Source organism: Anabrus simplex, chromosome 2 (genome assembly GCF_040414725.1).
Source record: "Anabrus simplex isolate iqAnaSimp1 chromosome 2, ASM4041472v1, whole genome shotgun sequence".
Lineage (NCBI taxonomy): Eukaryota > Metazoa > Arthropoda > Insecta > Orthoptera > Tettigoniidae > Anabrus > Anabrus simplex.
Window position 1 is genome coordinate 618,188,978 of NC_090266.1, and position 25,698 is coordinate 618,214,675.

General features: G+C 38.1%; 1 protein-coding gene across 2 annotated transcripts in view; it reads right to left on the minus strand.

The window, feature by feature from the left end:
- LOC137498544 (E3 ubiquitin-protein ligase SIAH1A-like) overlaps window positions 1–25,698 on the minus strand; it is a 264,443-nt gene that overhangs the window by 202,697 nt on the left and 36,048 nt on the right. For both annotated transcript variants that reach the window (XM_068226225.1, XM_068226224.1), the window contains exon 3: window positions 8,249–8,317. The gene's annotated coding sequence lies outside the window, so the exon portion shown is untranslated. The remainder of the gene's footprint in view (window positions 1–8,248; window positions 8,318–25,698) is intronic.

Below are 25,698 nucleotides of genomic sequence, written 5' to 3' on the forward strand. Positions count from 1 at the left end.
TTATACATTTCAAATGGATGGATGAAGGGAGATAGTAAGGGGGAACTGACATTTATCACATCAAAGGGTGGGAGTGTAGTAGATATAGGAGTAAGCACGGAAATAGCTCTAAAGAAAATAATAAGTTTTGAGGTGACAGAATGTGTGATAACAAAACATATGCCCATCAAGATAAAATTAAGAGGGGATAATGATGGAGTGAAGAGAGGGGTAGGAAAAAGAGACAGGTATAAGGAGGGATGGAAGTACATTTGGAATGATGCTACGATTGAGAAATTGAGAACAGAGTTAAAAGAGAGGGAAGAAAGTATAAGGGTTGAAAGTGAAAGGATGCTGGAAGGAGGGGATGTAGATGAAGTTTTAAAACTAATAGAACGCCCAGTATGGAATGTGGGTAAGAAAGTGAGGAGAAGAGAAGAGAAGAGAAAGACAGAAACATAGGCACGGGGTGGTTTGATGAAGAGTGTAAGGGGAACCGAAAGATTGTAATGGCAGCTCTAGCGGACTTTAAGAAAGGAGGGGAACAAGGGAAAAGAGAGGAATATTGTAAATTAAGAAGAGATTACAAGAAGTTACTAAATGAGAAAAAAAGATGCTGGAAAGAGGCAGAAGCTGAAAGAGTGAACAGATATTGTAAAGAGAAAAGATTTGATAGGATTTGGGAAACTATAAATAAGATAAAGAGAACTAGATTGACAGGGGAAGGAACAATGATAGCAGAAAATGAGTGGATAGGATATTTTGCAGAGCTTTTGGGGGGGTGGGGGGAATGGCAGGGAGGTAGGGAAAAGACGTATATTGTAAAAGAAGCACAAATAGGAGTACAGTTACTAGATGAGGAGATAACAAGCCAGGAAATAGTTAGGGTGTTAAGTAAAGCAAAAACTAAAACAGCAGGTGGGACAAATGGTATTACTAATAGGATATGGAAGGAAGTAGGAGCAAATGAAGCAATGCTGAAAGTGATGGTGAAATTTTTTAACAAGATATGGGAAACGAATAAATTTCCTAGCGAGTGCAGAAAAGTAGTACTATGTCCATACAAAAATAAAGGAAGTAGAAGTGATCCAAACAACTATAGAGGAATAACACTCCTGGATTCGCTGTCGAAGGTTTATACAGGAATTCTAGCTAATAGGATTAAAAATTGAGCAGAGAAGTATGGAAGGATTTCGGAGTATCAAAATGGGTTTAGAAATGAGAAAAATACTGTGGATAATGTATGGATTCTGGATACTTTAATTACGAAGTATGTGAAAATAGCAGGGAAGAGATTATATGTAGCAGCAATAGATTTAGAGAAGGCCTTCGATGTAGTAAATAGAGAGGCGTTATTTACTAGATTAAGAGATGTTGGGTTATTGAAGAAAATGAGGTTGGCGATAGAACGAATATATGAGAAAGTATTGGTGATGATTAAATTACAAGGGGGTGGGTTGAGTAAGTGTATGGAATCGAAGAGGGGTGTGAGACAGGGTTGTAAGTTGTCACGGATATTATTTTTATTGTTTATAAATAATATATTAGATGGACATGGAGGTGAAAGATGGCAATGCCCTTGGATTGGGAATCGGGAGATACCGGGACTGCTATTTGCAGACGATTTATTGATCATGGCATTAACAGCAAATGGAATGCAAGAAGGGCTGAAAGAGGTAGTGGAATATACGAGAAGATGGGCGCTCAAAATAAATGTACGGAAGACACAGATACTGATATGTAGGAAGAGGAAAGCCAAAAAAAGAAAAGAAAAATTCTGGATAGTTGAGCAGCAAGAAATCAGACCAGAAAAAAAATGGAGTATTTAGGAGTAATAATTAGTAGTAACGGTTCGTGGGAAAATCAGAGCAGAAGAGCCAAATATAAAGGGAGGGGAGCACTTGCAGTAGTGGGGATATTAGAAAATAAATTCCCGGATATAAAGTACAAAATCCAGAGAATGGTGTTCCAATCAATGGTTAAAGGAAAAATGTTATATGGGGTAGAAATATGGGGATTGGAAGAAAGTAGAAAAGAACTAAACCAGGTGGTGGCTAAATTTAGTAAGATTATTATGGGGGTCCCAAAATGTACTGCAAATGTGGGGGCTAGAGTAGTATGTAAAGAATCGATAGACATTACTATAGCTAAGAGGGTGATGAAATATTGGATGAGATTGGAAGAAGGGAAGGGAGGGGATTTAGTACAAGAGACGTATAGATTCCAGAAAAATATGGAGAACGAGAAGTATTGGGTGAATAAGTGCAAAAATAAATTACAAAAACTAGGGTTAGGAGATATAGGGTATGAGAGATGGGGAGAGAGGAAAGAATGGGTATGGAGAAGGGTTATAAGGAGAGTGGCCGATATAGAAAGACAGAGTTTAATAATGGAATGTAGAGAAAGAGCCTCATTATCAGTATTAAACAAATTGGTAGAAACTATGAACCCGAAAACCGAAGGCGAGGACAGGAAGGGTAAAAGAGGTTTATACTGGTGGGTTTTGGGAATTCCAAGAAATAGAGGGTGGATAGGTAAAGAAAATGCGGGTAGATGTATTCTATGTGGAGAAAGATGGTCGGACCTACATATATTTATCGAATGTAGGGAGTTAGAGGAGTTGAAAAAGAAAGTGTTGAGTAAGAAAGAGATAGAAAACGTAGAAAAAAGGGAAAGGATGACGGTATGGCTAGCCAGAGAATGGGGAAGAGGAACAAATATTTTCAAATATTTAAATATGGTTAGAATTAGATTTATAATGAAATTAAGAGAACAAGAGGTAGAAGAGGATTACAGAGGAAGAGGAGGAAATAGGTAGATGAAACTGCTAGGCTATATATAATTTTATTACAATAAGAGGAGTTTGGAATATAAACAGATAAGATTGTATGATATTTGGATATATTGGGAGAGGATTGCATTATATGACAGAACGTATAACACAATAGAAGAAACTCTAAACATTAGTTTAAGATTCTAATAAGTAATGAGTGGCTGTGAGGAGGAGGAACTGTTGGACTGTTTAGAAACATAAATAAGTGGTAAGAAATGGGAGGAATAAGGAAAAGACAGGTTTGATTTGTTGGCAATTCGGTGGTTTAATATGTAAGTTCAACTATAGAAAAAAAAAAAAATGTAATTAGAGAGTAGTTTCTAGTTTTAGTCTAAGAGACGTAAGAAAGATGAAAGAAATGTGAGGAAGAAGGAACTAGAGAATTGTCAACAAGTATGTTTGTAAATAGTGTTTAAATTTAAGATTCTAATAAGTAATGAGTGGCTGTGAGGAAGAGGAACTGTTGGACTGTTTAGAAATGTAAATAAGTGGTAAGAAAGGTGAGGAATAAGGAAAAAGCAGATTTGATTGTTGACAATTCGGTGGTTTAATATGCAAGTTCAACTATAGGGAAAAAAAAAAAAAAAAGGGAGTAGTTTCTAGTTTAGTATAATGCCTGTTGCTCACGGTAAAATGTTTCGTAAAATTTGTTGTACAATTAATTTTATTAAAATTTGGTGAAAACAAGTTGTGTTGCTCACGGTAAAATTATTTTATAAAATCCGTGGAAGCATCAGGATGGCCATCTATGAAGTCACTTCTGAACTAAGATGTGTATGTGCTGCCATCTATCGATAAACTTTTAAACCAAGAATCAGCTGTTCAACTTACAGTGTGTTTGAGAGTATGGCTCCAACAAACAAAGCAAAACTTGCTGCTTTAGCTGCAATTATATGTTGTACAGTGGTAAAAAGGATGAAAAGAAATGCCAGGAAATGCTGGACTCGGGTTGGATCAAAAGAAGAGAAGAAGGTAGAGGATTGCTGTCCTTGGTCGAAAATTAGTTGAGGTTAGAAGACCAGCATTCATATAGGAATTCGGCGATTATGTTTTCTGCCTACCTTCTTGCATTTCTGTTGTGGTTAAGTGGCGATTTAACTTCGAACAAACAAGAATTTTTCTGGTATTCGTCAGTAAAACACTAAAAGCTTCCATAATCCACCCGGATCCTGCCATTTTAGAAAGAAGTGTTTGTTTACAATCGAGCTTCTCAATCTTCTCACAACGTAGCGCCAGCATCATCGTGATATCAGTTTCGCTGATTGGTTCGTTTCGTAAAATTAATTTTACGGAATAGAACATGTCCTATTTTATGAAAAGTTTTATCAAAGGTTTTATCAAACTTGAATTTGACCGTGAGCAACAGAAATTTTATAAAATTAAATTATTGTACAATAAATTTGACAGAAAATTTTACCGTGAGCAACAGGCATAAGAGACGTAAGAAAGATGAAAGAAATGCGAGGAATAAGGATATGGAGAATTGTCAACAAGTACGTTTGTAAATAGTGTTTAAATATTAACTATAGGGTGTAGTGGTTGAACATAACCAAGCAGTGTAAAAGTCAACGTATAAGTATTATAAGAGAGATGAACAGAGGCAAGGAAGAAGTGAGAGGGGAAGATTGGGATGGAAGGGGGGGAGGGGTATAAGATGTAGACGGGTGGGGTGGTACAGTCCCATCCCATGGTGAAAGATGAAGCATGTCCGCTCACAGAAGATCATGTGAATCAAGATGTGGGAAGGTATGAAGTAAGACGACTCGATTATAGGCGGAGCAGTAGATAAAAAAGTGACGGATCGTATGATGGACTGGTCAACCGCCAATACGATTTGTCACACAAAAGAGGAGGGAAGCACGAGCTATAGGTAGGGGTAACATCTGACCTGAGAGGAGTGGCTGCTAGCGGTGCTGGGTGGGATGGTTCTCTCCTTACTAGGGAATTCTGCGTGCAGCCAGTGTCTTTTTTTTTTTTTTTTCTCTTGGTTTAGTTAGCTGTAGATAGTAGAATATGTGTTAGTACATTAGAATTGAGGTAGGGGATGTCCTAACATGCGGTAGGTGTTCCTCGCATGCCAGAGACATCTCAATAGTTTTAGGCAAGGTGGTGCAGTACAAGGTATGGATTCCGCCGGTGCTGTCACCACTAAATGAGTAGAGTAGATAGTAAATAGTTTTAGTGTAGATAGTAAGAAGTTTTACAAGATACATAATAGTATGTTAGTTTATATTGTTTTGTTTTGTTTTTGGGTTTAGGTGTATTTCACGGTCTTTATTGCCTGTAACCGATGGTGTAAACTAGGGTGGGCAATAAAGAGTTGTATTGTATTGTATTGTATTGTATAAAAAACAACTTCTTGAATGACTAGATACAGGAAGTTCATATTCATAAGACATGTTCATTAGTATGTTCTGAAGAAACAACTACCATTTCAGTCACCTAGGTTCAACATGTGTCCTGTTGCCTAGTAGGCACTGGGTTCTCTATGGGCACTGATAACTTGTTCCATACGTGATGGCATTGACACGTATAAGGCGCAAATGGCGTCCTGGGGTACACCCATCCATGCTGCATTCATCTGGTTCCAAAGTTCATCTTTGGTGGTTAGCAATGGGTCACAGCGCCGCACTCGTCATTTCACCACATCCCACACATTTTTGAGTGGCGACAAGTCCAGTGATCGGGCAGGCCAGGGCAACAGTCTGACATCCTGTGACAACAAGAAGGCACGTGTTTGTGCAGCAATATGTGGTCATGCATTGTCCTGTTGAAATATGGCGTCTGGGGTGTCTTGCAGAAAGGGTATGGCTACGGGTCGCAGGATGTCATTCACGTAGGTCAAACTGGTCACAGTGCTCTGGACACGCATCAACTGAAATTTGTGGTTGTACCCAATAGCACCCCGCATCTTAAGGCCTTGAGTTGGTGGACATACGTCTTGTGTGAATGCAGTCAATGTGAAGCCACTTCCCCCTGTCTTCGGCGAAACAAAATGCGGCCATCATTTTAACACAATGCGGACCGGTACCAAGAAAACTCGTATTTGCCTGGCCGAGCGTTGCGGACCGGTCCCGAGTTATCTCATGTTAGCAGCAGACTGAAGTTTAGTGCTATCTTTTGAGTTATACCGGAACTATTTGGAGGTCAAGGGTGATAGAACTCTGTTATGTATTGTTCTACACAATCGATAGTCGCATTTCTTTTCAATTATTCTTCATATCATAGATTTTCTTTGCATTTCCTGCCAACATGATTACAAAGTTCGAAGCGCCATGCAAAATGGCAGCACCAAGGGATCACAAGTGTTTAGACAAGGATGAAATTATTCACGGATTATGTGCTGATACAAGCTCCGAATATCCAAGTGATGTTGAATATTTAGAGTTCGATGATGAAATGTCTTCTAACGGAAATGTTTCAAGTGAAGACGAGGATATAGTCTTATCTTGAAGGTGTGGAACTTGCGTAGCACAGAACGATTCTGTTACGGGTGTAAATATTCTAAATATTGTAAATAATGTAGTGTTTTCAGACAACTGAGTTATGGACAACAGTGAACCTAGGCTAGAGGATTTTGAAGGTGCTCCTGGTATGGTCTAATGAATCAGGAAACATAGGACAAGTAGCAGGACTTATGTTTGGTGAGGAGTTTTTCAGTATGTAGCTGAGCAGACAAACTTATACTATGAGCAGAATTCACATTCTCATAATGTATCCCCTAATACACCAAAGTGAACTAATGTAACTAGCAGGAAAATTTAAAAATTATTGCCCTGTGTATATTGATAGGGCAGGTGAAGAAATCATATCCTAAAGATTATTTTTTGCTACGGGCTTTACATCGCACCGACACAGATAGGTCTTATGGCGATGATGGGATAGGAAAGGCCTAGGAGTTGGAAGGAAGCGGCCATGGCCTTAATTAAGGTACAGCCCCAGCATTTGCCTGGTGTGAAAATGGGAAACCACGGAAAACCACCTTCAGGGCTGCCGATAGTGGGATTCGAACCTACTATCTCCCGGATGCAAGCTCACAGCCGCGCGCCTCTACGCGCACGGCCAACTCGCCCGGTCCTAAAGATTACTGGCCAACCGATCCCCTAATAGAAAACCCCATATTTCCAAAAACTATGAGCCGAAATAGATTTCAACAAATACTTGCCTACCTACATTTCAACAACAATTCAGGAAAGCCACCAGAAAAATACACAGTAGTCCTTCAAAAGCTAGTGAAGTTCTGACAGTTTATTTGAATGCATGCACTCCAGCTCGGAGGTAGTTAGAAAATGGCCGGGAACAGGGCTGTGCATGGGGTGAAGGGCACCCGGTCTGCAATGTGTTAAAACAAACAGAACCTGGATTCGTCTGGAAACACTATCTGTTGCCATTCCTGTCCCAAGTGACGTTGTTCCATACATCATTGCAGTCTAGCATGTTTATGCACATTAGTGAAAGGTAAGCAGAGAAATGGACGACGCGCCAGTAACCCAGACCATAATAAACGCTGACGGACTGTCACTCCTGATAGTGTATGATGTGTTACACTGTTCCACTGTTGCACCAGAGCCAAGGATGACGCAAATCTGTCCTGCAATGCAATTTGGTTGAGGTGTCGATCTTCTCGGGGGAGGGTTCTGGGTGGTGCTACCAGACCCATCTCGTCGTGTTCTACGGCCTCTTGTTAACCATTCTTAACACACCCGTTGCACTGCCGACACTTCGTCCCACACGAGCAGCAATTTCCCGGATGGGTGCATCACGTTCTCTCATGCCAATAATGCGCCCTCTTTCAAACTCACTCATCTGATGGTACAGTTCTCACATACGTCTGCAAGGCATCCTGCACGTCCACTCAAGTTACATGGATCCATTACCTACGGTTTATAGTGACGAGAACCACAGGCACATTTTAACCAGTCGATGGTGATGCGCCAAGATGTCGATGTGGACCTTGAACCTGAGGGCCGATATGGTTCAAATGATATCATTTCTTCAGAACATACTAATGCAAATGCCCTATGAATATGAACTTCCTATCTCTAGTCTTTCAAGGTGTTCTGATTTTTATGAACATGAGTGTACATCAATTCACATTTCTTATCTGTTAATGACCATTTTAGATGCATGAAAATACGTTAGCCTACTTGTAAAATCAGTTCCAGTGCTCAATAAATATGCCAGTTCATCTGAAGTGTCACGCTTGTTTTCAGTTTTCTGCATGGTTGAATTTGCTTAAAGAACATTTTGAGCAATGTCCAGTACATACAGAAAGACATAGTTCCTTCATGCTATGGTTCGATAAGCCATTTTAATAGTACCGACTAACTGAAATCTTCCGTTATAAATCTTGGAATGCCATGTTTTTGTAAGTGTCCCCTCCTTCCAGCAAATTCCTCAATGACTATTACAAGAAAATACAAAAACTATACTTGCCACAAATGTTTCAGAGATACTTCATAACCAGCAACCGGATAAAATATGTCACTCTCTCAAAGGAGTCATCTAAAAAAAAGAAACAATGAAATAGAGAAGAGAAATACAAAGGTTAAAAAACACATTAATTCCAAAACATTAAAACAGCAGAATATAGCAGTGGTACCTTGTATATGCAACAACAACAATAATAATATTGGGAACTAGAATCATCAAAGGATTTACTTTCATGATAAGTGTCTGTACATATGAACCTCAGATGAAGAGTGAATATCCATGTTTTAGAAACCAAAGTGCTACAGAGGATAGATTTCAAAACTATGACTTCATACAGTGTTCCATATGATGATTTTAAAGACACAGAAATACCCTACAGGGCTTAAAAGAAAAAAATGTAGTGTATTCTTACTTGCAATCTACAATTACCATCAATTATTACGTTTCCAAAATAGACTATTTTTTACTGTTCATTACTAGGAATCACAGAGTTCTTTCTGTGATATTTGAAAAGAAGCTCTGCTTTAAATGAAATAATTGCAAACCTTGCATCACAACTCTATTTATTTTCATTGTTAATAGAAGTTCTCTAAAGCGATCTTTAAAGTCAAGAAATTAGAGATTATATCACCTGAAGATCATTCTATTTATACTCTGGGTTCATGACATACATCAAGCCGACAGTCTATCTCCTGCCAAACCCTGTGTAGTGTGTCACGGTCAATCTCTGCGATGGCTGCTGTGATGCAGGCATGAAGGTCGTCCAATGTTAGTGGAAGATCCTTACGCTGTGTCTATTCACAGTCCCAGACAGGTGAAAAGTCACTTCATCACTGAAAATTACTCTTTCGGAGAACCCATCCTCTTCCATTAATGCGAGAAAATCAGCACAGAAGGACGCACGAGCAGCATAATCAATGTCTTTCAAGGCCTGCACCCGTTGCAAGCGGTAGGGTTTCATTAGTAAATGTTTCTGCAGAATGCGCCCAACAGTTGCCTGTGGAAGTTCAAGTTGCCTCGCTGCCTGGTAGGTGGACTTCTGCGGACTCCGCACGAAACTGGCGCGAACACGTTTCACTGTCTCTTCCCCGGTTGAAGGGCGGCCAGTCAACTTTCGCTTACAGATGCAGCCCGTGTCTCTTACTTTTGCATACCATGCACGAATGGCTTTTCCAGTAGGTGGGTCTCTTCCATACCTGGTACGGAAATGCCGTTGAACACTAATCACAGACTTGTTTACATAGTAATCAAGCACACAGAAAGACTTCTGCTCTCCAGCCGCAGCCATTTTCTTTACTCGCTTCCTGCGCACTCGTAGCGGCTGAAAATGAAACCACGTGGGATGAAATCTAAACTTAACTAAACTTTGAGAGTCTGCCTTTCTTACTCGCTTCCTGCGCACTCGTAGCGGCTGAAAATGAAACCACGTGGGATGAAATCTAAACTTAACTAAACTTTGAGAGTCTGCCTTTCTTTGCGCGTATCTCAGAGTATGATATGTTCTTTAGATTTCATAGAATAAATTTATGAAATCGGATCCATCATTTGAAATTGCCTTGTACTATCTGGAGAAAAATACTGTGGAGGGTACGACACCCACATCAAGCCTACAGTTGGGGGTTGGGAAGGAGTGACATGAAAATAAATCATTGAAAATAACCAATATTAGTGTCAAATCCATACTTTTTGGGATAGCTGAGATGAACAGTGACACTCCGGATGCTGTTTAAGTCTCCATTAGCAATGTCCAAAATGACCAAGATTGATTGATACTGTGTGTGTTTTTTTCCAGCATAGCTCTCAACCAAACTAGGAAATATGACTTAACTATCTGGAGAAAAATACTGTTGGGGTAAGAAACCCTTAGCACCCCTACAGTTGAGGGTTGGGCCGGAAAAAATGTGTAAAAAAATCATCGAAAAATATTAGTGTAGGATCCCTTCTTTTCGGGATTGCTGAGATGAATTGTGATACTCTGGATGCCGTTTAAGCCCAAGTTCAGCCTCCATCAGCATGAAAATCACAAGGGTTGAAAAAGAAAATGCCAAAATGACCGAGATTAGTGTTGAATCCACAGTCCTTGGGTTTGCTAGGCTAATTGGTAACAGTCCCAATGGCAGTTGAAATCATGCACATCATTCATATTTATAGCGTGACGTGTAAACAAATACAATCAACACCTATTTTTATCAATTGTTTGATAGGACTGGCTACTTCCCAGACAATATGGGCTTCAACAAGGACAAACTTCCACGCAAAACCAAATAATCTGAAACTTTTAATTAAACTCGCAACAATAACTCTAAAACAACAAAATAGTTTAATTTAGTTAAGTATATAAATTTCATTATTCGTCCGTATTGAACCAAGATTACAATTTATTAAAATTCGTATCCACCTTATTCAATACCAAAAATGTTGTTAAGATGAAGTTACAACATGTATATTTATTTTATCAGGACTAGTTTCGACGCTTTATATTGCGTCATCATCAGCTGATATACACCGGAAACATTGGCAAACATATGTAAGTTTATCTACATCACACACATTATAAAAACTATGATAAAGATTTAAAAACCATATTATAATTATACTATTTCCGAGTCCATATTGTCCAAGACTTGCAATTATTAAACTTTGGATTGCTAAAATCTGATGCAATTTGGTTTAAATAATCATTAAAATTAAACAAAACTAATAATAAAATCACGATCTTCTTAAAAACATTCACTTTGTTTGATGTTTTTTAAAAATGTTTTTGTAGAACCATATTAAAACCATTCAATAAAGTCCTCAAGCTATTGCCATGTAGTGAACATAATGTCGCAGAATAAGGTTAAACAATCTTCTTAAATGACATTGACACTGTTTGACCCTTCAAAATCTTTTAAAACCATATTAAAATTATTCTATGAAATCTTCAAAATGTTGAAATGTGGCGATCGTGAAAAGAGGCGGACTCAGAAGCCGGGGCTTTATGAAGTTAACAATCATTTCATTCTCAGTTCAATGTGGACTTCGTGAGATCGCTGTCCCTGCAAAGCTTCTGAGTCCGCCTCTTTTCACGATCGCCACATTTCAACATTTTGAAGATTTCATAGAATAATTTTAATATGGTTTTAAAAGATTTTGAAGGGTCAAACAGTGTCAATGTCATTTAAGAAGATTGTTTAACCTTATTCTGCGACATTATGTTCACTACATGGCAATAGCCAGAGGACTTTATTGAATGGTTTTAATATGGTTCTACAAAAATATTTTTTAAAAAACGTCAAAGTGAATGTTTTTAAGAAGATCGTGATTTTATTATTAGTTTTGTTTAATTTTAATGATTATTTAAACCAAATTGCATCAGATTTTAGCAATCCAAAGTTTAATAATTGCAAGTCTTGGACAATATGGACTCGGAAATAGTATAATTATAATATGGTTTTTAAATCTTTATCATAGTTTTTATAATGCGTGTGACGTAGATAAACTTATATATGTTTGCCAATATTTCCAGTGTATATCAGCTGATGATGACGCAATATAAAATGTCGAAACTAGTCCTGATAAAATAAATATACATGTTGTAACTTCATCTTAACAACATTTTTGGTATTGAATAAGGTGGATACGAATTTTAATAAATTGTAACAAAATAGTTTGTAAAATATCAATCAATGTCACAATAACAAATTCTCTTGACACAAAATTAACAGGTAATATAAATCCTAAAAATAAACCTTCAAGAAAGTACCTGGGCAACACATGGAGCAATTTCATATCAAGACATGTTATTTCACTTATTCATAACGAATGCTGCGGAGCAGCATGAGTCCTCTAGTATATCTTCAACACTGTAACCCCGACAGCCCTGAAGATGGTTTTAAATAGTTTCCTATTTTCACTCCAGGCAAATGGTGGGGCTGTACCTTAATTAAGGCCACAGCCGCTTCCTTCCCATTCCTAGCCCATTCCTGTCCCATCGTTGCCATAAGACCTGTGTGTGTCGGTGCGATGTAAAACAAGTATCTCTCACATGATATTCACTACTTTATATTACTATGTGCTAGTCCTGATGGCGATAACACTAGCAATTTATAATCTTGAGGTAGTTGAGAAGGAAGTTTTTCGTGAATGTGGGGAAGGTTGGTGGAGGAGGAGTTTTTGAAGAAGATATATAATGCTGTGGATATTAGTGTAAGTAAGGAGGTAAATGTTATGTCAATAATGTGTCAGAGTACCGAGGATTTTGAGATTAATGAAACTTCTGTTACGAGGGTCAAGAGCAACAGTGTTAATGACACGAATAATGTGCAAGTGGGAGCTGAGATGGAATGTATGGAAGATGGAGTAATTGTGATAGAATGTAGTTAGTAGTAAGGATGGGGATCTTGAGATAAATTATGATATTAAATTCAGTAAGAGGACAAGTGTGAGTGAGCGAATGTGTCAGAAATGTTGCGTGAAGGAGATTAAAGTGATTGAACCTGGTATGTTGGATAAGGATGAGTGGACTAAAACTGTCACTATTGTGTGTGAAAGTCTGTGTGAAGGGAATTATAGGTCATGTTTTGTGTATAATGGGATTTGTAGGAGGGGTGGTAAATATTATGGGGATTCAGGCTTTGATGATTTTATCAGGAGTAAGGAAGTTGGAGATTATTTGGGTGTGGGGAAAGTGTAAGGAAAGCGAGATTGGCAATGCGTATGGGATAACTGTGAATGGAATCAAATGTATGTTTAGTGGAATATCCGATAATGCTGAAGGTAGTATGAATGATTTGAATGATGTGTGGAATAGTATTAATCTACGATGTAGGATTCACGTATGTTTTCAGAGGAGAGATGTTTCTGAATGTGAAACTTTTATAGTCCCAAATGACAGTATGTATAATTTGTGTGTGAAAGAATGGGAAGTTTTTGTGTGAAGTTGGCAACCATGGTAGGTCTGTCCTCTGCAGAGGGGATAACTTCGAAGGTAGTTACCCAGCTGTCGAACACCAATGTATGTAAGGCGGGTGAGATAAAGGGGAAAAAGCAACAGCAGCAGTGGAGGGAAGGGGATATTTTTAAGGTAGGAGGGGAGTTCTTGTTGAGAGTTCCTCATCTATCTTCCGCAGATCAGAGTGAGATCCACAAATTTTTCAGGCTCTATAAGGGCCCATATGTAACTGAAAGCAAAGTAGGTGAGTGTGCATACCACGTCGATAATGATCAGAGGGAGGTGGTGGGCACCTACATAGTGATGGGTCAAACTAGCTCTTTTGCGGTCCTAACTGAGAGTCATTCAAGAGAGGCGACTCTTGGGAGTGGGGAGGTTGGAGCGAGCCGAGTAAATCAGGTTGCTCTCCGCCTCCAGGTTATTTTGATCATTCATTCACCCGGTTTTGGACAGACGGCTCTTCATGACTTCCGGTCGCTCTTCATTAATTCCGGTTGCTCTTTTATGACTTCCAGAAATGAAGGAGACAGTGCAAATAGTTTTATGTTTCCCACATCAGATGGCAACACAATGTCCAGTTAGGCACACTGCTCTTGGAATAAAACACATGAGCAACTAATATATGCACTGCTGGGAACATTGGCAATTAATCAAATGATAAAGCTTTATATACAGTAATGAAGAAATGTAGCACAAATATTATAACCTTCCAATGAATGTTGGATTAGAGTTAAAGGAAACATTGGAAGTTTATGTTAATGTAAAGTTAATGAAATCGTACGTCCAGTTATTACACATCCAAGTACGTCAGTAATTCAAATAACTCGCTTAACCATACAAATAACAGACAACGGATTGAAGGTACCGTTAAAATAATAAGCTCAGAACCCCGTGGTGTCTTATTAAATTGAGATCGATAATGGGATGTCGTAGCACGAAATACAGTATTGAATAAACATTGCAGTTTCTTCAGGCGGAAGATGAATTAATGTAAATAAATGGAGAGAAACATCAACAGCAGAAATGTGTATCGGAGGCCATGGAATGAGTTGGATCAAATGGTGCAAGTTCAATTTCCATATGGTGGCCATACCTTATCTATCTAGTTCGATATAATTCAAGAATCGAATTTCGTGATGAAATAGTCGACTGGCATTTCAAACTGTTAAATGAATTCCAGGAGCACTCTGCATCGAAGAGGTTAAGTATTTAACGTCAAAAACATATGGCAGGCTACGGAACTTGGAAGAGTCTTCAAATGCAAACCGACTTTTATTATTGTAGTCTAGCATTGGGTTTTGTTTTAAGAGAACAATATAGTTTGTTGAGAAAGGGATTCTGTAAGCTCTAGAAGTGCCGCACACGATTAAGAAAGAGTCACATAAAGAAAGCTGAATTTAATCGCGAGATTGTTTTTAATATAGAGTTTGAGGGATGTTTCACCATTCGACACATTGCATGACGGATTTGCAATGTGTCGAATGGCGGAACATCCCTCAAACTCTAGATTATTTGTTAAACATAAACACGGAAATGAAGATCATAACTTACGATAGATTGTTATTAGTAATACAAATAATATATTGTAAAGAGAAAAGATATATATCTGCGAGTGTTAGCTAATAATATTGTAAATGGTACTTATGTATGTGGCAGTATACTAATAACATGTTACAAGTTTCAGGTATGATGATGTCGAGTATCAATGAAGAAATTTATAATATGTTCATAAATCCCAGCAAGATGAACTAACTTAAAATGTGGTCTTGACGGATTTGAAGTGTGTTGAGATGGATACCAATGGATAAAACCAAGACCGGAAAATGAGAGTTGTCTTCTTCCTGAAGTCAACGGCCCAAAAAGTACTCAAAATAAATGTCTTATCTATCCTGCTTTGTAGTTGCTTAAGGTAGAGTAGTATAATTTCATAGTGTCAGAAATGTGACATGCCTAAACGTACAACTTGAATGCAACCATATAGTCGTTGATCATTGCCTCATAATGGGTAGGAATGTTGCGAGTTTATTGTGAATAATCCTGGAAATTATGATCTGCCGTATGCTATATTATGGGAATCTAAGCGGCCAATAACAGATATTATGCATGTGAAATTCAGGCATGGATGACGCATGTGTTGAGATAGTGTCATTGTAAATGAACTTCAGTTTAATTTATGGTTCAGATATATGTTATTTGAAAGGATTTGTGAAGTAATTATTTGTACATGAGTTAGAGTCATCTGCAATTATATTTTTATATTAGGCATAGTCTTCGCGAGTGTGATGGTAATATTATCGTGTTGATATTGAGTTAATAGTTGTATCAGGATGAATAGTCTTCGTAAAATAATGTGCCTGAGTATGTTTAAAATGAAATGAGAATTCGTTGAGCATGACGTGTGTAAGGTGATAGAGGTTTCGTTATAGGATCGTCAAGTAATATGAATGTTTAATGTTGTGGTTCGTTGAAGAATGATTCGTTGGGGTTACGCATTTAATGGAATAATGCAACTTTACAAGTCCCGGTGATATTTGTTGAAATAAGATTGGTTTCGTCATGCATATAAATTTGATGGAAGTAATGAGTAATGACTACTTAGGCACGAGTGTGATGTTTGCAATAATGTTTTCGAGATGTAGTGAAGATGCAAGTATAATGGTCGTCAAAAATACATAATTTAATATAAAATATAGGTAATTGCGCACAAATATCAGAGGATGAGATGCAATCTTTGATATTTAATGACACTGTGCGGATGTGAGCCATGTCACAGGTGAAATGTGTAACATTTACTTGTGTGTAGTGTGTAGATTGACTTCCCTGCTAGCTAATATTCTTCTATAGATTATAAATTTGGCACTTAGAGTTGAAAGTAGATTTTTCAGGTTTCTTTCACGAAGGATACCAGGGGCTGCAGAGTCATCGTAGACCTTGAATCATTATTGTTGGTGATGATTGTATTTTCAGGGGTTTGTTTTATAGGTGCAGCTGCTGATGGAGTTCAGAGGGATTTCATTTTATTGTACAATCTTAATGTTTGGAAGGATCATAACGTTGTCCTATGTTTCTGTGATCATTTATTGACATGAATGATAGCAATACGAACAGGTTATTGGTACGTTCAAGTTGTTTAACGAGATTTACGATGAATTAAATGATGATTTTAAAGTAATAACGGGATAACTGAGACATATATTTTGAGGTCAATGAATATGAGTGCCAAGAGAATAAGATTCACAATTTTATCTATTAACCAGAAGACAGATGAAATAAATTATTGACTTAGATTTTAAAATTAAGCCTTCAGCAATGCGAATGTTTGTTTCTTTTGATTTTGTTGGATTTTAAAGATTATTATTGTTATCATTGCAACCAACATATTTTAATTGTGATAAGAATTTGATGATGTAAAGAGCATAACCAACAAAAGTTAGGGATCAGGATTGTTTCTTTTGATTAATTTAATTTTTAATCACTATTAACGTCCATTTGTGTTGCTTCTTAAATTAGTATTGTAATTGTTATTTCCGAATATAATAGCTATTAAATGGAACATCCTTCCACGAAAGAAATATTCTCGAATTTCTCATTGATAGAATAAGTTAATATCAAAATGGATTAGGTTAAGTCGTTAATTCACATACATCCTCCATACGTCAGTCAGATCTTAAGGAAATAAACAGTGCGACACTGTGACCAGGCTCGGTGAACCTTCACGTCCCTTGAGTGGAATCTTTTGCATCTCCGCGTGACACCAGCCGAGGAATAACATTTTCAACTAGAACCCAGAAATTAGAGATGCGTGAAAGGTCACAATATACAGTATTAATGGATGACCTCTAATATTACTTTGCCTAAGTTCCATTCTCTTCTCTCTTAATTAAAATGATGTCTTTTAAGACCAAATGCACCGTGCGAGACATGTGTTTGAGATATTGGCACTAATTGCACATTAATAAATAATAGTTTAAAAATGTAATGCAAGTTACTATGGTGTATACTTTGGCATGAATTATTTATTCATTAAAGCCCAAAATAGTGTATTTTACATTTTCCAGACTACTCACGACTCCCTTCTTATTTGAACGATTTAATGTCAAAAATTGAACGAACGAGACAGCATGAGATAGTTCACGTTTACCACAACAGAAGGCAACAGAATATCCAGTTGAATGAATGATCAATACATGCACTGTTGGCAACATTGGCAACTAATTAAATGATATAGTTTTATATACACTGAGCGAGTGGCTGCGTGGATTGGATCACGTAGCTGTCAGCTTGCATTCCGGAGATAGTGGGTTCGAACCCATTGTTGGCAGCCCTGAAGATGGTTTCTGTGGTTTCCCATTTTCACACCAGGCTAATGCTGGGGCTGTATCTTAATCAAGGCAACGGTCGCTTCCTTCCCACTCCTAGCCCTTTCCTATCCCATCGTTGCCATAAGACCTATCTGTGTCAGTGTGATGTAAAGCAAATATATAGTAGTAATGTATGAAATCTAATAGTACTTTGTCTAAATCCCACTCCCTTCTTCCTTAAAATGTTGTCTTTCAAGACTGAAAGCACCGTATGATGTGTATGTTAGATATATTGGCACTGCTTCTTCTACCGCTTTTCCCACACTTATGGGGTCGCAGGTGCGAACTGTTTAACACATGTGGATTTGTCCCTGTTTTACGGACGGATGCCCTCCCTCATGCTAACCCTATGTAGAGGGATGTAATCACTATTGCGTGTTTCTGTGGTGACTGGCAGTGTGGTGTGTTGTCTGAATGTGAAGAGGAGGGTGTTGGGACAAACATGAACACCCAGTTCCCGATCCAGTCTTATATTTCATTGAAAGTGATTTCCTAGTCTTCTCCTTCCAGTAAGGTCAAAAAACTTCTTTATATTCAGATCAGGATAATCAAAATACACAAGTTATGATTTACCTGGATAATAGAGGTATTTTTTTTGTGAGGTAATGATTGCAGGTGCAATATAATAAGGTGCCATATCAAAGTGTAGTTTTCTTGGCCTGTTCATGCGTTTCCCCTCGTTTCTTCAAAACTATCATTTTGATGGATCTTGCTTTGAATGATTCAAATCCTCTTCATGCTGACTTAAAATAAACTTTATGTTAATTTTTGACATACAGTACATTTTTCTCAGAAACACATTTCTTTTTCTCTATAGCACCAAGTATTCTGTCTGTTTTTTGGGTTTTTTTACGGTCTATTGCAGCTGTCTTAAGAGGTTCATTTTTCATGCAATTTGTGAGACAAGAATCTGTAACTTCTTTGTTGGAAGTTCCATAAACTGTCCAGTACAAAGTACACTACTATTCTTTTGTCACACTTTTCCAGCACTGCTTCAAACAAGACTCTTTGACTGCTGAAAATGTCTTTGCAACAATCAATGTACCAGAGCTAGAGATGAAGGAATTTCCTTCTTTTCTTTTTTTAAAACTTTCGTTCAGTCTTGTTTACAGATTACATTCTATCAAGTTTAGTATAATAATTTCATGTGGCTATTTCTAGCCGAGTGCAGCCCTTGTAAGGCAGACCCTCCGATGAGGGTGGGCGGCATCTGCCATGTGTAGGTAACTGCGTGTTATTGTGATGGAGGATAGTGTTGTGTGTGGTGTGTGAGTAGCAGGGATGTTGGAGACAGCACAAATACCCAGCCCCCGAGCCATTGGAATTAACCAATGAAGGTTAAAATCCCCAACCCGGCCGGGAATCGAACCCGGGACCCTCTGAACATAAGGCCAGTACGCTGACCATTCAGCCAACGAGTTGGACACCAAGTTTAGTAATATCCAGGGTTAGGATATTTAGGTGCAAATTTCAGAAGACCAAAAAATAAAAAGGAAGAGAAAAGGTGCTCAAATAAGGTAAAACATGGGACAAAAAGGTGCTGGTTTATTCAACCAATTCAACGATTTATATTTCCTCTATTCTAGTTTATTGAATTACAAACAAGTACATCAAATTATCACTCATCAAAAGAAGGAAAACACATGAAGCTGTTGTACTTCAAGATATTAAGCATCTCTACATTTTTAAAAGTAAGTGTTTCTATTAGGAGATACAATGGCTTTGTAGATGCTAAAACTTCTTTTGATATCCACAGAAACCAGTGGGGCAAACCTTGTATTCACTCGGAATGGCAACTCTACACATGTGGTGAATTCCTCAGTCTGGATTCTTCTGAAGACTAGACTTAAGTTTGTCTTTGGCAAAGCCATCTAACTGCTCCCTCACAGAAGTAAAAATATCCCATTGTTTTTCCTTTTCCAGACCTTGTTCTTCTAATCGTTTAATAACTGCAGTCAAGTACTTGTAACTATGGACACAATGTAGTTCTGTCTGCAGATTATGTATTTTCTCCGGTAACAGAAGTTGCTGTGCCTTGGAAATTGCACCTGCGTCAGCTGGATCCAAAGAAAGCACAAACTCTCTAATTTTGTCAAAATTCTCACACAACATAACGGCGTACTCAATCCACAATCCGCAGAAAGTAATGACTGGGAAATTTGGAAGGGGCTGGCCAGTGGTTTCTCTGTAGGCAACAACACTACTCGGAGCTTTCAGCAGAATCGTCTTCAGGGCAGAGATGAATTGATTTGCGATGTCGTATTCATTCCTTATGGATTCACAAACCCTGTGAAGGGCATGAACCAAGCATGTCACATGCTTCAACTTAGGAAATAAAGGTTTCAATTGGTTAACAGCTGAAACCATGTCTGAACCATGTTCTCCCCTCCTAAGGGAAAAACTAAAATGTTCAAAACATATCGTTTCATTGAGTCTATGGTTTCATCCACAATGATTTCCACATCGCAATCAGACACTTTCACCTTGATTCTTTGTATGGTTTCTTGGTAAACAGGCTCCATGCAGTTTTTTCTTAAAGTACTCTTATTGGGCAATGACATCTTTGTGTATTTTTCAAGAAATCCCTTGAAGGCTGGATAGTTCACCTTATTGAGTGGAATTGAATTGAATTTTGGCTTTTTGAAGAACTCTGTTGAAACGCATTTCGTAATAGAATTTGCCGCGATTTGTTTGCTTGAAGAGTCTTATTAATTTGACGCTTAGAGCTGGAAATGTGTTGTTTGATGCGATCTCGTTGGTGTTTTTCATCTAACAAAATTATTGAATCACAAATAGTACATCGCGTAAGAGTTCCATCATTGTCTATGAAATCTTGTTTGAATTCCTGAGCCAGAGCAATAAATCGGGCACTGAACACCTTTGGCATGGTAAAATTTAGTAGCACACTCGTTTAGCAATGTAACAAAGTGCTAAACCAGTTCACTTGCTAACTCAATGAAACTATCACACAACTCACTCTTGCGCTCACTTGCAGTCCACACTCTCTTGTAACACCGCGACGTTACCAGAATGTTCTCATTCATGCTGGAATTGCAGTCTCAGAGATTTCTAGAAGCTTCGAGCAGAACCCAGTCTCAATTCTCGGAACTACGTGGGTGCGGTTGCTGACATCTCTGTGTCACCAGCCTCCACCTCCATGCGAACAGATGACATCTCTCACAGTAAAAAACTCACATTCATGAACAGTAGGCTACTGATTCTGGTGGTACAGAATCACTCATTGTCAATTGCATTACTGCAGGCTATATTATAGCGGTAAAGTGAGAGAAAGAGGTTTGGTCGAACACACAATTATTTTCCATTGTTGCAGGTGTGCTTTCAACTCCCACGCGGTGTTTACTGAAAGAGGTAGGTTTACTGTTCGCACGTACACAGCAAGCTGAGGAGACATTAATTGAAAGTTAAATATTTTATATTGATTAAAAATCTTATAGAATAAATTGGAATTAAACTTAACAGAAAAAAGGGGGAATAAGGGGTTTATGGGCATGGATGGGGGGAAAAAGGGATAAAGGTCCTAAAAAAGGGAAAAAGGTGCAAAAAATGCCTCTTTTTGCAACTAGAAACAAAATTTCACACTGTAATATCTTCCCGAACCGCTTTAATTTACCCTAACAAAAAGGGTGTGCACCTAAAAATCCTAACCCTGTTAATGACGTTTCTAAACTAGCAGTACTCATCTTCTAAGTAAAACATACATATACAATCTATTTACATTCTAAAATTCTGCAACACGTACAAACACAATATACAAGCTGCATAAACAAGATCATATGTTTTTTTTTCAATATTAATTTGTTCAAACACTGTGCCATGCAAAAAAAAAAAAATCAAAGATTTTACACAGAGTAGCAAAAAATAACATGGCAGAAGCTTTAAAGCGCTCTTCATAAAAATAAAAATAAAGCATATACCGGTATGTACCCTTATAGGCATCAACCCTTCAATTATAGTTACAATTCATTACAGATATTCAACTGATGATAAAAACTCCAGCTTTCCTACCTTGAGGATTGGTGTTAGTGAGGACAGATTCCATTTCTCTGAAAGCCAGTTTTTGAGAAAGGTTCTGAGCAAGATAAAAGTTAGTGTAAAACAAAAGCTAAACCTATTCAATACTGTTTGTTGTAACCTTAAAAAAGTTGTATATATTTGTTGAAACTAGTTTCAGTCTTACCAGAGACCATCATCAGTCAAAATCAAAGTAGAGGTAAGAAAGAAAGAAATAACAAATAAATATATATTTGTTATTTATTTATTAATTTATTATGTCTTGCCTTTACTTTGATTTTGACTGATAATGGTCTCTGGTAAGACAAACTAGTTTCAACAAATATATGAAACATTTTTAAGGTTACAATGAACTGTATTGAATGGGTGGAAACCTTTAGCTTTGTTTTACACTATATTGCTCTTCAATACAGATTAATATGAAATTTATTACCTAAGATAAAAGTTAATTGATCAGATATATTTTCTTTTTTACAGGTTTTGAAAGATTTGACAGTGAAAGTCACATTGTTTACATGTAAGTTCATATAACTTTCTTCAGCTTACTCCAGTTATTTCTGGGGTTGTTGGAGCCATCCAAGTTCACAAGTTCATTCCGGTTTTGGCCAAGAGTTTAAGGCCCTTCCTAATGCCACGTGAATTTAGAGATGAAAAGGATCACCCAGGATTTGAACCTCAGACTTCTGGGTGGGAAGCCAGCAGCTAAGTCACTGAGCTAATCATGCCCCCCTATAAGTTCATTCACACCAGGGAAATATTGGGGCTATGTCTTAAGGCCATGGCTGCTCCCTTCCCAGTCCTAGTCTTTTCCCATCCTTCATTCTTCTACTGGTATTTTGGGTTATATTTAACATCTCTAAATGGGGAAAGTGTTTAGAGAGTCAAGATTTATACATTCAATATTGTAACAAAACATGGTCTTGTCAGAGAATGAGAAATTATACCCTGTGAATCCCAAAGAAATGATACCACTCAAGAATTTCTGTTTTATATCTTCTTTCCTAATTTTGATTCTCTTTTGTTACATGGTTATTGGTTTAATGTTGTACTGTCACATTCAGATTTTTGGCAATGGCAGGATGGCAAAAGACTACGACTGGGAAGGGAGCAGCCATGGCCTTAAGACATAGCTCCAATATGTCCCTGGTGTGAAAATAAGAAACTAAGAAAGACCACATTCAGGGCTGCCAATGGTGGGAATCAACCCACCATATTCTGAAGTCAAGGTTACAGCTACACTACAAATACACCATAGTAAATTGCTCCCTTATCAGTCAACTCAGAACTTATTTAGTAATTATGATTAACAACTGTCTCATTGAAGGATGATGTAAACTGGTTTGTAATATAATGGTGATGATCGTTGTTTCCAGGGCCTAACATCTAGGTCATTGGCCTGGTTTGTAATATAACAAACTAAGGTGCAAGGTAGATAAATTTATTTTTAAACTATGTCCATCAAAACCCTGTTCTTTACAACACAACAGCACAAATATCTATTTCTTTCAAGCAATGGCAGGCACTGACATGAGATTTATCAATACTGGTATCCTAGGTATTACCTATATTATCAATAGTTTCAATAATATCTCCATTTTTAGACTTAATGTCATATACTTTTAATATGTTGGATATGTTGCAAAAGGTGTTCTGCTCAAGATTGTTGTTTTTGAAATCAAGTTTAACATTTATATTCAACAGACGCTAATTTCATATGACCTAGTTGGCAAGAAATATCCAGTTCCTACTTTGGAAAACTTTGAAGTGTAAAAACTCCATATGAGAGAGGGAGTTGCTATGACTGCACAGTAGGGTAGGCAGGAAGTTGCCACTTGTCCTTTCTCTCCCATCATCAAAAATTTGTTACCCACCAGAACCTGTCACAGACTAAGGTGATAATACAGTATACTGCTCAAAAAGATTAGAGGGACAAGATTTTGAACACTTACAGTATATTTCTCTGCAAATTAGGTGCACATTGTCATATTATGTGTTACCAGACAGTTCAAACCTTCATCTAAGAGGAATATACAGGTTATGTCGTATTGTACACATGGATGCAACAAGCAGATAGTGAATACTATATCAGAAACCAAAGTGGAATCACCATCCAGAACTATCACATAAAGTAAGACAGATTCTTCAGTATCTGAAACGGTCTCCATTTGCCCAAATGACTGCTCTCCATATACAAGGCATACACTTCTGATCAGTTAATACGCCTATGCCTACGGGGTGATCCCCCATTCTTTGACCAGAGCATCTGCAAGTTCTTGAAGTTTCCGAGGAGCTCTTGGATGCTGTCAGACTTGCCGATCTAGTTTGTCCCATAAGTGCTCGATGCACGTAGAGACTGCTCAAAGCAAGCCATTCCATGGTTTTGAATCTGGAATTACTTGAGGACAGCCCTGGTGGCGGCTACTGTCCGCACCCTCGAATTGTCCTGTTGCAGCACAAACTGGGGACCCATAACTGCTGCAATGGGCATAACATGATTGTGTCCTCTATGTACTTGGCAGCCGTAAGTTTGTGACTGATCACCGCAAGGTCTGTTTGGCTGTCAAGAGTGATGCCACCATAAACCAAGACCCTGCACCAAACCTGTACGCTTCCTGGACTTCTGCATCCGTATACCGATCTCCACAGTGATGATACATCTGCAGATGTCCATCACACTGCGTTAGGCGAAAGCGCAACTTGTCAGTGAACATTACAATGTGCCAGTGTTGGAACTGAAAGTTCCCATGTGCATGCACAAATCTCAGTCAATCTCTCCTGTAACAAGGCACTAATCACAAGACTTTTATGAGGCCTTTATAACCTTAAGCCTGCCTCTTGCAGTCCGTTGCAAACAGTTTGGTCACTGACAGTTCCACCAGTTGCTGCCTGCAGTCATTTTAGTGCTCTCAAGCTGTACCAGTGTACTGTCAAAGTGTACAACTGACCATGTACTGGTCCTCTCTGCCTGTATTTTTTCACTTTCTACCCTGGCGTGGTCTCCTATTGTACAGTCCTGTTTCTCTGAATAATTTTCAGGCCCTGTGTACAACATATTTAGCCAAATGAAACCTTGCAGTCACTGCACGAATAGTCCTGCCTTCCTGCAACAATATGACTGCACAAATATATTGTGCCTCCATTAGGTACGTTGTTTTGACAGACTACACGCAAACAAGCTGGTACAAAAGAGCTTGTCATGCAGTGTTCCGATCTTGCACTCGCTAGTCCTCCCCTAGATGTTCACTACTAACATGATGTGCACAGAGGCCAGCACCCTTCCGTATAGTGAACTGAAGGCCATCCACCTGGAAGTAAGGGTGGATGGAAGGAGACTGGACTGTAAAACCTCTGTGAGAGAGGTGACAATGAGGGGAACTATACGACAATGTTATCTTTATCCTGTGCATTGGCCCACTATGGTTAATATTTTTGCGGTAAATATGTAATAAGTATAGTGTTTTAAGGTGTAAACAAACATTTTATTTAATCCACATTAGTGATTAATGGCTAATAACATAGTCCTCCAGGGCAGATCTTTACCACGAGCACTTTGTGAAAATAGCACAGTGTGTAATAAAGAACGTCACACTTCAAAAGTCCACTTTGATGACATCATCTACCAGTGCTAGGACCAATGTTACATCACCGGATGTAAACAAAAGCTGAGAACGCAGGTTAGTATGTTACATTCCAAGGCTCACCTTTTCTTTTTGTTATCCCCTCCATCACGGAACCCTAAATGAGGCAAAGGCTTCTCAAACAGAAGCCGTGGCTAAAAGCGCAATTTATTAACTCTGAAACCTTCGCTGAGAATTTCTTCACTCAACAACATTCTAATTCGCATGAAATTAAAGTATGGTACGAAGATATGAGTACAGTAATGTTAAAGTTTGATGACGTGTAGTCAAAATTAGAACTAGGAGACGTTGAAAACTAATTAGTGCATGATCATCCACAAGCCGAGTTCGAAACTAAATACTACGAAGTAAAGTGCGAAATGAGTAAAAATAAAAGCCAACTTTGAGGAGTCATCATGCCACTCAGTAAATTTGGGTAGAACCCAGGTCAGCAGCATGGCAAGTTGCAAGTTGCTGGCTATTAACATTTCACATTTTGATGGGAAATAC